This window comes from Dasypus novemcinctus, chromosome 14 (genome assembly GCF_030445035.2).
Source record: "Dasypus novemcinctus isolate mDasNov1 chromosome 14, mDasNov1.1.hap2, whole genome shotgun sequence".
Taxonomy (NCBI): domain Eukaryota; kingdom Metazoa; phylum Chordata; class Mammalia; order Cingulata; family Dasypodidae; genus Dasypus; species Dasypus novemcinctus.
The window spans coordinates 104,413,531-104,429,336 of NC_080686.1; the positions used below are offsets into that span (position 1 = coordinate 104,413,531).

The following is a 15,806-nucleotide window of genomic DNA, read 5'->3' on the forward strand; positions in this document are numbered from 1 at the left end:
GTATTTTGTAGATGATTAACATCTACAATCAACCACCCTCCATAAAGGGGAAGGGCCTCACTGAGGATTCCAGGAATCAGAAGAATTATGCCTCAAAACTTCAACATCGGGAGGCGGACTTTGGCCCGGTGGTTAGGGCGTCCGTCTACCACATGGGAAGTCCGTGGTTCAAACCCCGGGCCTCCTTGACCCATGTGGAGCTGGCCCATGAGCAGTGCTGATGCGCGCAGGGAGTGCCCTGCCACGCAGGGGTGTCCCCCGCGTAGGGGAGCCCCACGCGCAGGGAGTGCGCCCTGTAAGGAGAGCCGCCCAGCGGGAAAGAAAGTGCAGCCTGCCCAGGAATGGCGCCGCCCACACTTCCCGTGCTGCTGAAGACAACAGAAGTGAACAAAGAAAAAAAAAACAAAAAAACTTCAACATCAACTTTTGCCATTATTTCCAGCCTGCCAGCTTCCCTGGGGAACTCAAGAGTCAGGACATCAACTCTACCCTTACCAGTTTCCAGCCTGTGACCTGCACTGTGGAGTTTGGACTTGCCAGTCCCACAGTTGCATGAACCAATTCCTTATATTAAATCTCAGCATAACACTATTAAATTCACTTTGTGTAAAATCACACTTACTCCTGGGGCCTGACCATTTGTCCAGAATTGGGGAAAAAATATAGGAACACTGATCATGAAGTTCTTGTTCTGGGTTTACACATTTTCAAATGCGAGAAAAAGAAGTCAAACCAGGTTAGTGGGTTATTCCCTGGACTAAAGGTTCTAATGATCCAACAAGCTGGTTCTTGGTTCAGGGCTTGCCATCTCACCACTCCTTTTTTCTTTCTACTGCACATTATATTAAGGATAAAAATTCCACATAACTTTTGCTAAATATTGAAATTGCCTTGTGCTATTCTAAGATTATTTTTATAGCTAATGTTGCTTAAAAGTTATATTGGATATTCTCTCTCTTGTTAGGATACACTAAGAGAAGAAAACTTATTTTGTGCCAGGCATTAAAAATTTATTATTCACCATTTGGTGAATTAAACAAGAGATGCACATAGCTGGGCTGTGAGCACCTCATGACCTTTAACATCGCCACCCCTGTACCCCCCTCTCCTAGCGCAGGGGAGGCTCTTTCCCTTAGCCAAAGAGGAGGGAGGCATTAAAAAAACAGGAGCAAGATTTCCAGGCTCTGCTAGGAAACAAACTGTATCATAAAGTTCCTTTCCCTAATCCCTAATTTCTGCAGAAACAGAAATAGACCTGGGGGAGAAAGGAGTACAAAGGTGAAAAGTGAACTGACCCACAAATTAAAATGGAAAACAATGCAGGGCCTTTATTCCAAAGACACTTGCCAAAGTAAACTTCAACACAGTTTCAGGTTAAAATGGACTCTAAATTCATGAAGTCCAAATTAATGAGGTTTTTACCACGTAAACATATCAGAACAAAAATGCTTATCAATACCAACAATACAAGAGAAGATTTATGAGTCTTCTATTAAAATAGCTGTCCTTGACTGACCACCAGACCTAGAAGAAAGAGCAACCTTTAAAAAAGATGAACTGAAGTACAGCCTCAGCTGTGGGACCGTGGTCAAGTAATGGAGTATCTCTGGGGCCCAGTATTCCTCTCACTGAAATGAGGAAAATACCACCAAATAGTAATTGCAACCATTTCTGGGTACTGAGCATATCACACCTCCTATCTCACAGCATCTTCCTAACAAGCCTGTGAAGTAGGGTCTAAAATAATTCCCTTCCGAAGATGAAAAGGCTAAAAAGAGGGAGATTCAATAACTTGATTAAGGTGAAAAAGTTAGCTTAAGCAGCTGAGCCAATATCTGAATCCAAAGCCCATGAGAATAAGATAAAGGTGAAGAGCACACTCTCTAAAGCCAGAGCAACTGGCTTCTGCCATTTACTAAGTAACCTTGAGCCTATGGGAGAACAGTACCTCTAACTCACGCGGTTCGTGTGGCACTTGAGTGAGGAACTGTCCCGTGCACTGTTCACAGGGCGTAGGCCCTATTCCAAGCCTTGCTGTTGCTGTTATTTCTATGAACTATTATTACACTCCAGTCTGCCTCAGAAAAAAAGTCTCTATACAAGGACCTAAACATTGCAGGCACTAAAGAGCTTATACAGTTAACAAATAGTATTTTCTTCTCTCCCTCCCCTGCAAAATCAACTACCTTTCATTTATTTTTCCTGTATGTCAGAAACCCTAAAAGACAGGTGAAAGAAAGAAAAAAAAGACACAAGCATAGCAAGATTTATACTCACAGTTCAGAAGGCCACAACAAATGTGATCAAATCAAATGATGATTTAAAAAAATACTTCTAGTTTCTGTTTCCTCTTTCCATGGTAGTCCAAAAGAACCTGACAAGAAAAGACAACATGCATATATAAAGCAGTCTTTATCTCACAACTTTTTCAGAGCTCTATTACGGTGACCTTCTTTACTGCCTGCCATGTACACTGTGGTAGGCCTTGAATGGGGGATGAATGCATATTAAGTCTCTGTCTTCAACCACATTCGAGGTGAAGAAAATATACATGAAATAACAGAAAGTAATGAAAACTATTATGGAAGCAGACTTGGTTCAATGGTTAAAGTGTCCGCCTACCACATGGGAGGTCCACGGTCCAAACCCAGCGCCTCCTGACCCGTGTGGAGCTGGTTCACACACAGTGTTGACGTGCGCAAGGAGTGCCCTGCCAAGCAGGGGTGTCCCTGGCATAGGGGAGCCCCGTGCGCAAGGAGTGCCACCCATAAAGAGAGCTGCCTAGTACGAAAGAAAGAGCAGCCTGCCCAGGAGTGGGGCCACACACACGGAGAGCTGACACAGCAAGATGACAAAACAATTTCTGGTGCCACTGACAAGAATGCAAGCAGACACAGAACACACAGCAAATGGTCAGAGAGCAGACAACTGGGGCAGGGGGCGCGGAAAGGGGAGAGAAAAAAATAAAAAATAAATAAATCTTTAAAAACAACAACCAAAAAAACCTATTAACAACCATAAACTTGGATGGCAAAAAAGTAGCTAAATAAGTTCTTGAGTGGGATGGCAAATAGAATATGCACATGTTTCACTTTCTCCCTAAAGTTATACTAAAGAGATTTTTTTTAAAAAGATAAATGCAGAAGCACAAGGAGAAATGAAAGGAGAAAAAAAAAAAACCAAAATTTCGGAAGCTGGAAAGCAGGAGGAAACACAGTAAATGATTCAGCAGGCCCAAGAAAGCCAGATCCTAAGCTAGCAGAAGGAAAATTTCAGAACCACTTCTCGGTACTCAGCAGTACCCTCAAGGGGGGTTCAGAACTGCAGCACTAAAGGCAGGCAGAAGTGGAGGTAAGGAAGGTGTAGGGTCTACAGTAAGGAAGATGGCGTGAAGGCAGTGTTACGATGGGGCTAGAACCTCACGGCTATGCCTCCTGTGAGCCGCCTTCTTTACCCTGACAAAACAGCAGAGTCATTCTCTGGAGAAAGCAGAGACTCTCCAGGCTGGAATCCACCTGCCTGGCTGTACTGAACTGCCCACATCCTGATCAGGGGAGCCTCCAGCTCTCCCACCATCCTGCAGACATGCTGCCCAACTGGCTCCCCACCCACCCACTGCACTCAGCTCCCAGAAATCTGGTAGTCAGCACTTCACCCTGCAGTAAAGAGATAAGAATATTCTTGGGGAATCTGATCAGCCCAAGAGGAAAGACCTAAAGATACGAACAATGGGATTCCCCCAACAAATGGCCTTCTCAGAATATCCTGATGTATGTGCTTAGAGCTTCCAAAGAGTTTTTTTATTCCCCACAAGGAAATGTTACCAGACAAGTGAAGAAAGCCTCTATCACTGAAGATAGCCCAAAACAGAAAGGAAAAAGAAAAATAACTTGGAGGAAACAAATTATACAAGGAGAAAATTTTTTGTAAAAACCCCAAAGGATTACTACCAAAATCCTCAGTAATGAGAAGACACTGCAATATTGTATCAAAAACAAGTTGCTCTTTAAAAAAAGAACATGAAAAGGGCTGTTAAAAATTTTTAAACTTGATTATAGAAATAAAAAATTAAAGAGAAAGGTTCAAGCAAATTGAAGACATCATCCTGAAACTAGGAAGCAAAGCGAAGCAAAGCAAAGAGAAAAGAGAAGAAAAGAAAAAGAAAAGATCTGTGGAAATGAAACTACAAGAATATCGCAAGACTGTCCAGGAGATCCACCATCTGAATAGCAGGAGTTCCAGAGAGAGACAAAAGAAAGGGGGGAAAGGGGGAGGGGGGGAATAATCAGCAAAATAATTTCAAAGTTTTCCCAGAACTAAACAACATGAATTCCTGGAATGAAGGGTCTTTGAGTCTGACTAAGCACAGGAAATGAAAACAGCCCCACAGCAAGATACATCATCAAGTGGACAAATGGTAAAACTCCCACAAGCTTCCAATGACGGGAGAAAACACTCACAAAGGATTAGAAATCAGAAGAACTTTGGAATTTGAAAACTAACACTAACAAGAAGGCAATGGAGCAGTATATTTAAAGTCAGGAAAGAAAATGAATGGGGACACAGAATCCTATATCCAGCCAACCTATGAACGAAGTTTTCTATCATGCAACATCTCAAGTTCTACCTTCCAAGCACCTACCCCAGAGAGTCATAGGAGAAAGTCCTTCAACAAAACATGACACCAACAAACTCTTGCTGAGTGCTGGGCACAGATATCTATGTAAAGACAGAGGTCAATCAGCAGTCCCACAGAAAGACGTAAAGAAAGTGTGTACAAGCACCCAGGAACGCCGTAGGCCACGTCTGCTTATGGTGCTACTCACACACACTCTCTCCTACTCCTTGCTAAATGCAGAAGCAGAAGCAAACCACCCCAGTTGCTCACCACATCTGATTTCTATTTACCATTGTGTTCCCAACAGTACATACAGTCCCTAACACAGCACCTAACACAAGACCATCAACAAACATTTAATGAACATATGTCTGCCTGAATGAATGGACAGATGGATATAATGGCTTTGAGCACCTTCACCACATTTTGATAACTGCTCGGGGTTTTACTTTGTATTCAAAGGAGAATTCGAGCAAGTAAGAACATTCCATGGTATCCACACTTGGCCTACTGCATGTTTGCAATTTTAGCACAGGCAACTTAATGCATGATGTATTCCAGCACTCCTACTCATCCTCTGATTTACTTTTATTAAAACCATGATTCCCAGAAGTTTAACTATGAAACTGATAAAACAGCATAAAACTGAGTTAGTTCAAATAAGGCAGAAAGGAGGTATTTCCCACATTGTATAATAAAAGTGCTTAAATGTGTCCCAAAAGGACAAGGGAAAATTAAGCTTGGCTTATGATACAAGAAACTCAAGTCTCCAAAGATATCTGTAAGACAAACACTCCCTACCTTTTTTGCAGAACCCACTTACCTTAATCTGATCTCAAGGGCATATTTTAAAATAGGTGTAAGTAGACTCTTGGGCTGATCTAAGCCCTTACCCTTTCTAACCTACAAAACAAAATTTCCACCAGTCACACCCCTAAAAGCTAGTTTCATTAAAGTTAACTTCAATAACACTTAGATTATTTCCTCCCATCACCTTGCCTACAATGCTCTTTCACTGCAAACTCCAACTTGGGAAGCCTTCTATCATCCTTCTCTCACTAACTCCAAATAACATCCACAATCATCCTAACAGTGGCAGCTTAACATTTATGGGGTGTTTGGTGCAAGTAAGCACTCCTCTATCTGAAAGAATCTACAAGAACTAACTCACTGAATCCTCACAGCCCTAAGTGCTCACTATTAGCTACACTTTACATACAAGGAAATGATGTCATAGAGAAGCTAAGACACTTCCCAGGTCACACACCAGCAAACAAGGGAGAGATCAGGGATTCAAATGCTAGCTATGAGCACTCTTAAAATCACGATGCTATTCCGGCTTCCCAAATTAGCCACATAAAATTACTGCTAAAGCAATAAATATGATCTGGACTTTCCAAAGCAAGCATGACAGGAAAACCCTTCCAAAAGCTGACTAACTTTCAATATGCCATATTGACAAATCACAAGAAACCTGGCTGGAATTAAGCATGAAGGTTAAGGCCTGAGAAAAGAAATTGTTTGTTGTAAATGCTAAATAGGGCCCAAATCCACTATTTCTCAACTCATTCTAAAAATCTATGTCATCTGTGAGGCTCCCCAATGTTCAAACTGTATGACCGCTGCACGTGGGTGCCATCCAAGCTCAGTCTACCCGTAGTTTCTCACTTAGGCAAGCTATAACCTGTATCCTGAAAGAACACAGGTCAGAAGTAACTTTGGGAAAAATCAAACATATATAAGGAATGCAAAAAGGATTATGAAAATCATCTGGGCAAACAAAGATGTCTTTATGCTTCAAAAAGTATTTTCTAGCCAAAAATATTCTCTAACACCAGACTGTGGAGCTGCTCAGAGGTGGAGATAATGTGTCTCATTCATCTCTGTGCCAGAATCTGGAAGAGGGTTTCCCATCCAATAAGCACTAAGCTACTGACCAGATGAATTCATTAAGGGAAAAGAAGCTGTAAAGTCACTGAATTCTGAAAAATCAATACCAACAATTATAAATTACCTATTATGCAAGCAAAGCAAACGACAAATATATACTGTTTTCCCGTTCTTAGACCCATCGAAATAAATTAAGGAAAAAATAACACAAAATATAAATTAGGGAATCCTAGGAACAGGCTTTAAATTCCCAGAGCAGAAAACAATCACATCATCAGGAACTGTGCTTGCTGAACATCAGGCCAATTCTGACCTAAAGCTCTCAATTATGTGTATGACTAGCCATGTACCATATATTTTGTCACTCACAGTGTTATAATGATCTCCACTTAACAGTTGAGAAAAAACATGGAGAGGTCAAATAACTCAGTAAATATCAACCAGGGAGGAAGGATGAGATCTGAAACTCAAAATGAGATCTTTCTTCAATTCTTTGCAGAAAAAATTATCTCCACAAAAGTACACTGTATGAGAGCCTTAAAATCTTGAGTACATACTATTCTACTCCAATTAAATGGGCACTGCAAAGGCAGTACATCCAAGACAAGGAACCTTTTCCATCATACTCTAAGAACTAATGGTGATCATGGCATATCTACATGATGCTGTGCCTCTGACAGACACCAAAAGAAGCTCTCTGGGAAGGCATGCCATCAAAGTCAAGAAGTAATGAGGAGCACCTCCTAGAGAAACACAAAAAAACGTGGGCAGCAAATGGCCCAGCCGAAACTGGGACAGCTACATGTAGCAGAAGCAATCTGTGAAGTGAGGAGACTTCCCGCTCCAGGTGAGGCAGAAGCAGCACCCTAGAGGCAGGCAGAAACCCAGCAGAGTAAACACAGAAGCTATCTGATGACTTTGAAAAGGAAAGAGTAGCAGGTTGGTGACCAAAGAAGACTGGAATTCACACTACCATCAAATCAGCAGATTTAAACTAGACTCAGAATCTCCTGATGTAATACCCAAAATGTGCTGGATACAATCGAAACCTACCAAGAATAGAAAGAAGCAGAAAATCTCAATTCCTATGGAAAAAATAATAATATTTTCTCAGCCAATGCTGAGATGACAGGAATGTTGGAATTATCCAACATAGACTTTAAAGCAGCAATTACAAAGAAATTTTTAAAAGAATAAAATTTAAAAAACAATAAAGCAGCAATTACATAAATATTTCTACATGCATTCACACACACACATTGGAACAATGGGGAAAAAGAGAAAGTCTCATTAAATAAATAGAAGACATAAAGAACCAAATGAGAATTTTAAAACTGAAAACTGTAATACTGAAATTAAGAACGAAATCACTGAATAGGCTCAACAGCAGACTGGGGATAACAGGAAAAAGTCAGTGAACTCCAAGTTAGGGCACCAGAAATCTTTCAATTTGAAAAAATAAAGAGAGAATCAATCTTAAAAAAAAAAAAAAAAAATTAGCACAGCCTCAGGGACCTGTAGAGTAACAAAAGGTCTAATATTCGTGTCACTGAGGCCCTAAAGAAGAGGGAAAAAAATAACATGCTGAAAAATACCTGAAGAAGGAATGGCTGAAAACATTCTCTGCATATACATAAAACAAAGAAAATATCTTGAATGCTACCCAAAAAAGAGACTAACACCCAAAGAGGAAGACTGAATTGAATGAGTGCAGAATTCTCATCAGAAACCAGAGGCCAGAAGGAAGACAGACAAATGGTGAAATAAAATGAACTGTCAATATAAAATTCTATATCCAGCAAAAATTTCCTTCAGAAATGAAAGTGAAATAGACATTTTCAGATGACAGAAAACTAATATAATTCCCTGCCAGAAGACCAGCTCTAAAAGAACCAGTGCAAGTTCTTCACACAGAAGGGAAATGATGCCAAAAGGAAACCTGTGACATCAAGAATGAAGGAAGAGCAATAGAACTAGAAATAATAAAAATCAGGGCTAATATCATAGGACACTCTTCCCCCTCATGAGATCTTGAAAGTGTGTTTGATGGTTGAAAGCAAAAAATAGGAAGCTGAATGATGGGATGCCAGCAGGAGCAGGAATGAAACATAATTCCACTGCAAGATAAGGCGAGGGGGGCAAAGGCAGATCCAAGGGGGTAGGGTCTCCCAGAGTCCACTTCAAGTGGAAAACTGCTGAGTACCAGCAGACTGCAAAGGAAGTACACAATCCCTAGGGCAGCCACTTAAAAAACTACAGAGAGGGGAGCAGGGAGTGACTGAGCTCCTGCTTCCTATGTATGAAGTCCCATGTTCACTAGAGAGAGAAAGAGCCAAAAATCACAACAGATAAACTGAAATGGAAATCTAAAAAACGTTCAGATAATCCAAAATATCTAAGGTCACCAACTCTCACACCCCTAGTTAAGGACCTCCTAGAAGCCTTGAAAAGCACACAGAGCCAGGAACGCCATGAATTCCAGGGTGGATGAACACAGAGGGAAACAAGTGCATCATAGTCAAAACCTAAACATGAGAATCGGGTTGGCTCAACCAACTGGGCGCTCATCTACCATATAGGAGGTCCAGGGTTCAACACCCAAGGCTTCCTGGTGAGGGCAAGCTGGCCCACGTGGCGAGCTGGCTCACACAGAGTGCCAGCCCACGCAGGAATGCGGCCCTGCGCAGGAGAGCCATCCTGCATGGGAATGCCACCCCACGCAGGCATGCCGGCCAATGTGGAGAGCTGGGGCAGCAAGAGACACAGAGGAGAGAAAATAAGAAGACGCAGCAGAAAAGGGGGCTGAGGTGGTGCAAGAGAGTAATCACCTCTCTCCCACTCCAGAAGGTGCCAGGATCAGTCCCAGGATCGGTTCCCAAAGCTGCCTAATGAGAATACAAACAGACACAGAAGAACACACAGCAAACAGTGAATGGACAGAGAGAGCAGACAACAGGGGTAACAGGAGTAACGAGGTAGGGGGGAGAAATAAAAAATAAATCTTTAAAAGGAAAAAACAAAAAAAAACCCTACAGCCAGTAAAAATGTCCTTCAAAAACAAAGGTAAAACATGCAAAACAATATTCACAGGTATTAAACATTCCCATAGAGGCACCAGGTTTAAATGAACATCCCACACCCCCTTCTGCTATCACAAATTTTGTAATTACAATAATTCATAACTACGTCTATTAATTTATACTGCATCCGTAATAGGCAAGTACTATAAATTTGAGGTGTTTATTTTTGTGTGTGTTGTAACATCGATCTCTTTTTCTCCCATTCAAAAATTAATTACCAGAATGAAAATAAATTATGGAAATAACCATGCAAACAAACAAACAAAAAAGGTGAAATAGAGACATTTCAGATAGAATAAAATGAAGAGAACTTGTCACCAGCATACCTACACTATAAGAAATACTTCCCTTCATGCTGGAGGGAAACAAAGCAGACGGAAAGTCAGATCAGAGGGAGAAATGAAGAACACTGGAAATGGTAAACATGGGGGTAAAATAAAAGATGACTTTTTAAAAAACAAAAACAATAATGTATTTAAGGTTTATAACAAATGTTTAAGTAAAATATATGACAACAGAAGACAACCTGCAAGATGGTAGAGGAGTAAGGAGCTCCTAAATTCAGTTCCTGCTACAAGATAGTTAGTAAATGCTCAGAGCTCTCTGTAGCTAGCCGAAGCACCTGTTTGGGGGCTCCAGGAGACCAGAAGAGCATCCTGCCACATTCTTGAAGGAATGCAAGAAGACTGCACAAGTGCAGAGAAGATTCATAAGTAGAGCGCTCCACGCCATGGAGGCTGGTGCCCAACCTCCTCTGGAGACACAAGCCACCTTGGGAGTTGTTCCTCAGCTAGAATTGAAAGTTCTACTTCCCAAAAATGGGGGAGGAAGAAAAGGTTGGGGACCAACTTCAGCTACTGATGAATAAATTCAGTGGGCTAAAATATAATCCTGAGAACACTAAAGTTTGACGCTTTCCAAGCCAGAAAGAGGCCAGGAGCCACCATCTTAACTCCGCACCTGGCAAAGGGGAAGCAGGGTGGACTGAAAAATCACACCGCTGGTAGGAACCGGCTTCTTTCCATCAAGATTGGCCTGCAGCCCCAGTCTAGGTTTCAGTCCAACGTCTTGCACGGAGGAGGCTGGTGGACCCTGCACCAGCCTACCCAGGAAACTGCAGGTACTTTTGGCTGGCACAGACTGAATAATCGGAAGTCTACCGGGGCAACTGCACCTTGGACCCACACTGAATAGATTGCTGCCCACATCTGCAGTTCCATCCCCACCCCAGGCAGGGGAGAAAGGGGCATGAAGATTCATTAGTCTCTCTGGGCAACTACAGTCTAGGCATGCACAACTTGCATTATTCCACATGCTGTGACTCTGTCCCTACCCCTGGCAAAGGAGAAAGTTGGGAGAAGCCTCATCAGTCCCTGGGGCAACGAGGGCAGCTTGAGCCTCCACAGCTTATAACATCAACTACATCCTTGGCTCCCCTGCATAACCAGCAAGGAGAAAGGGCAAGCAGCCCTAAACTGAAGAAAAAAACTGCACCTAGAATAAATACTCTAGTAAACCAGATGGCAAGATGCAACAAAAAATTATAATCCACACCAAGAAACAGGAAAATACAGCCCAGTTAAAAGAACAAGATAAGCCTCCAGATGACATAAAGGAATTGAGACAACTTATCATAGATGTTCAAACAAATCTCCTTAATAAATTCGATGAGATGGCTAAAGAGATTAAGGATATTAAGAAGACAATGGATGAGCACAAAGCAGACTCTGAAAGCATACAGAGAAAAATACCACATCTCATGGGAATGAAAGGCGCAGTAAATGACATTAAAAAAACATTAGAATCATATGATAGCATATTTGAGAAAGCAGAAGAAAGGACTGGTGAACTTGAAATGGCCTCTGACAGTGAATATACAAAAGAAGATATGAAGAAAAAAATGGAAAAAATTGAACAAGGTCTCAGGGAACTAAATGACAGCAAAAGGTGTGCAAACATATGTATCATGGGTGTCCCAGAAGGAGAATAGAAGGGAAAAGGGGCAGAAGGAATATTTGAAGAAATAATGGTAGAAAATTTCCCAGCCCTATTGAAGGACATAGATATCCATGGCCAAGAAGCACACGGTACTCCCATCAGAAAAAATCTGAAGAGAAAACCTCTGAGACACATACTCATAGAATGTCAAACGCCAAAGACAAAGAGAGAATTCTGAGAGCAGCAAGAGAAAAGCACTGCATAACATATAAGGGATATCTAATAAGATTAAGTGCTGATTTCTCACCAGAAACCATGGAGGCAAGAATACAGTAGTGATATATTTAAGATACTACAAGAGAAAAACTTCCAGCCAAGAATCTTATAACCAGCAAGACTGTTTTTCAAAAATGAGGGTGAGACTAGAATATTCACAGATAAACAGAAACTGAGAGAATTTCTAAGCAAGAGACCAGACTTTCAGGAAATACTAAAGGGTGTGCAAGAGTCTGAAAAGAAAAGACAGGAGAGCAAGGCCTGGAAGAGGGCCTAGAAATGAAGATTATATCAATAAAAGTAACAAAGTGTAAAAAGAATGGTCAAAATAAAATATTACAGATAAAACTCAAATAGTCAGGAATAAACTTAACCAATGATGTAAAGTACTCAGAAAACTACAGCTCAATGTTAAAATATATCAAAAAAGGCCTAAATAGCTCAAAGAACATTCCATGCTCATGGACTGGAAGACTAAGTATCATTAAGATGTCAATTTTACTCAAATTGATATACAAATTCAATGCAATCCCGATAAAACTTCCACCAGCATTTAAGATAAAATTTGAAAACACAATTATCAAATTTATTTGGAAGGGTAAAGGGTCCTGAATACCCAGAAACATCATAAAAAGGAAAAGCAAACCCTCATCTTCAGACTTTAAATCATAATACCTAGCTATAGTGGTAAAAACAGCATGGTACTGGCCTAAAGATAGATACAATAGACCAGTGGAACCAAATTTGTGGTTCAGAAACAGACCCTCACAGGTATGGTCAAGTGAGTTTTGACTAGCCTGTCAATCTCACAGAGCTTGGAAAGAACAATCCATTCAACAAATGGTGCTGAAAGAATTGGACATCCATAGTTGAAAGCAGGAAAGAGGACCCTATCTCACACCCTATCCAAAAACTAACTCAAAATGGATGAAAAAAACTAAAAATAAAAACAAGAACCATAAAACTTCTAGAAGAAATTGTAGGAAATTATCTTCAAGACCTTGTGGTAGGTGGTGGATTCTTAAAGGAGATAAGAGGAGGATTGAGAGGGACTACTGATGTTTAATGTGTGCAGAAGTTTTAATTAGCTTCAGTGTAAAAGTGTGGAAATGTATAGGGTGGATGGTAACAAATAGTGATTAACAGCTTCTTTACAAATGAGGATGTGGCTGAAAATGGTATTCTTGGGATGTAAATGCCAACTGACAGAATGCTAGAGAATAATCTAGGAACTGAATAGAACAGTAAACCCAGAGGTGTATGAGAATTGTGGTTGATGGTACAGATGCAAGAGTGTCCTTTGTGAGGTAGAGCAAATGTTTATCACTACTGCAGGGTGGTGGAAATATGGAGAAGCATAGGAAAAATACAACTGGAGTGACTTATAGACTGCCATCAGCAGTAATAATATAATAATCTTGCATCTATGCCAAAGATGTACTGTGTTGATAATGGGGCAGTATGGAAAATGTGAGCCAACCATACCCTATGGATGTGGTAACAATCAGATGATATTATCTTATCTGTAATAAATGTTCCACCACAGTGTGGTGTGTTGTTTGGGAATCTGTACATTTGCATGATTGTTCTGTAAGTTTACAACTTCTGTCATAAAAAAACATATTTAAAAAATAATACCAGGGTGGGTTGAGGGAAAAAAACACCAAATGTAAGGTAGGAATGTAATTAGTAGTAAGACTTTCACAGTGTTCTCTCATAATTTGTAACAAACATCTCAAGATAATGCAAGGTATTGGTGGATGGTCGATGTATGGGACCCCTGTACAATGTTATGCATGTATGCTTTGCAAGTTCACAGCCTTTGCTTGCACTTGTTTATGCATGTTCATATATAAATAATATAAAGATAATAATAGGTAGGTTGGGGTAGTAGTAATATTTTTATAATGCTCTTAATCATTAGTTAAAAAGATTTAACAGCAACACAGGGTGTCAGTGGTAGGGTGAGTTATGACAGTCATGTATGATGTTATATATGTTTGCTGTGTAAGTTCACAATTATTACTATACACTTACTATATTTATGTATCAGTGATACATTTCAATAAATTTTCAAAAAATACAAAAAAAAGGCAACAATAACACCAAGAGCAAGGAATGAGGTGGTAAATGGAATTATGCCATTGTAAAGTTCTTAAAAAATGACATGGTAGGGATATAATCACAAAAGTAACCACTCTAAAAAAAAAAAAAAGGCTAACCTGCCAAAGAGAGACAGAATGGACTCTAAAACGAACCCAAAGGACAACAGGTCAAGAGCAACAAAAGAACAAAGAGCAGAGAAAACAAATGAAAAACAAATAATAAGGTTGACAGATGAAACCCAACCATTATCAGTAACTACATTAAATGTAAATGGACTTACAAATATGTGGAAATTAAATAACACACTCCTAAATAACTAGTGGGCCAAAGAAGATATTTAAAAATATTTTGAGATGAATGAAAGCAAAACACAACATACTAAAACTTATAGGATCTAGTAAAAGCAGTGCTTAAAATAATGTATAGCTGTTAATGCCTATATTATATATATTATATATTTAAATGTGGTTAAAGGGGGAAATTTAAGGTTGTATATATGTTACTAAAATATATTTTAGTAACATAATAGAGTTACTAAATGTATTTAGTAACAATTAAAATTTTTTAACCAGAACTGTACAATACAGTGAACTCTAATAAAAATCTTGTCTATAATCAATAGTTCAGTTATAATAATTCTTTCATCAACTGTAACAGAGGTACCACACTAATGCAAAGTATTAAAACTGTGTAAAGGGGGTGAGGTATATGGAAACTGTACTTTCTGCATGACTTTTCTGTAAACCTACAACTTCTCTAATTTAAAAAAAAAAAGCAAAAAACCTACCTAATCTTAAGAACTGGAAAAGGAACAAATGAAACCCAAAGCAAGCAGAATAAAGGAAATAAGATCAGAGCAGAAATAAATGAAACAGAGAAAATCAGTAAAAGTTAAGATATGCTACTATTTTTATTTCTAGCATTTTAAGATTTAGGGATCATTCACTTTCATTCTGCCCAGAAACTTCTGGATTTTACAGAAGTCAACCACACTGCCTCTTTCTAACAACCAATTTTTTAAAAAACCAAGTCATTCCTAATCATATATTACTTTACTTTCATATAAAAACTTCTCCTTCTTAATCATTTTTATTAATATTTAAGATTCAAATACCAGCACCAAACTAAGTATCCCAGGTACTTCTGGACCATGGTTTTCTGAGCAACTAAAACAGTATTTCTGCTTTACCCTAATGATACAATAGCAAAACAATGAAATGTGTAAAAAAGAAGTTCCTAGTCCTACTGCCTGCATCATAATTTGTACCATGGAACCCTTTCATTTTCATTTATTACCTTGGAACAGCCTGTACTGAAAATATGCAACGTTTGTGTTTTAATAACAGTGACAAGTCTTTCCATGTGGGACTCTGGCGCCCCAGGATAAAGAGCACAGACCTCAGATGACTAAACAGCTGTGTTATCTTTAACAAGTAACTTGATCACGTGAAACCTATTTCATCATCTGTCAAATGGGGTCATTCTTATCCCTGAAGGTTGTCAGTGAAAAATGGGACAACATAAAGCTTGGTGAAAACTCCACTCTATGAAATACTTCAGTCCCCAAAGGTGCCTGAGGTGCTGGGCCAACCTACATAGCTCATTTTAGGTAAATCTACTTCCTTTACCCACAAGTCATTAATCTTTGAGATGCCAATTAGTATCTAATGCTCATCCCATCCTGGGACAAATGTGAAACATTTGACACCTTGTGGGAACAGTGTAGATAAGTAGAGAGGGGTAAAAGGGGCTTAAGGTACAGCATAATGTTCACACAAATAAGATCTCTCAGATTTTGAATCCTAGCTCCAGTACGTACTTGCCATGAACCTCAGCTATCCTCTCACTCAGTTTCCTTGTCTGTAAAATATAACTGTACTTATCTCACATGTTATTGT

At 39.7% G+C, this 15,806-nt stretch overlaps 1 protein-coding gene across 24 annotated transcripts in view; it reads right to left on the reverse strand.

Annotated features, from left to right (window-relative positions):
• Positions 1–15,806, reverse strand: part of PTK2 (protein tyrosine kinase 2) — a 327,553-nt gene that overhangs the window by 274,009 nt on the left and 37,738 nt on the right. For 17 of the 24 annotated variants that reach the window (XR_011645712.1, XR_011645713.1, XM_071208058.1 and 14 more), the window contains exon 2: positions 2,278–2,374. The exons of the other annotated variants lie outside the window; for them this stretch is intronic. The gene's annotated coding sequence lies outside the window, so the exon portion shown is untranslated. The remainder of the gene's footprint in view (positions 1–2,277; positions 2,375–15,806) is intronic. 24 annotated transcript variants of the gene reach the window in all.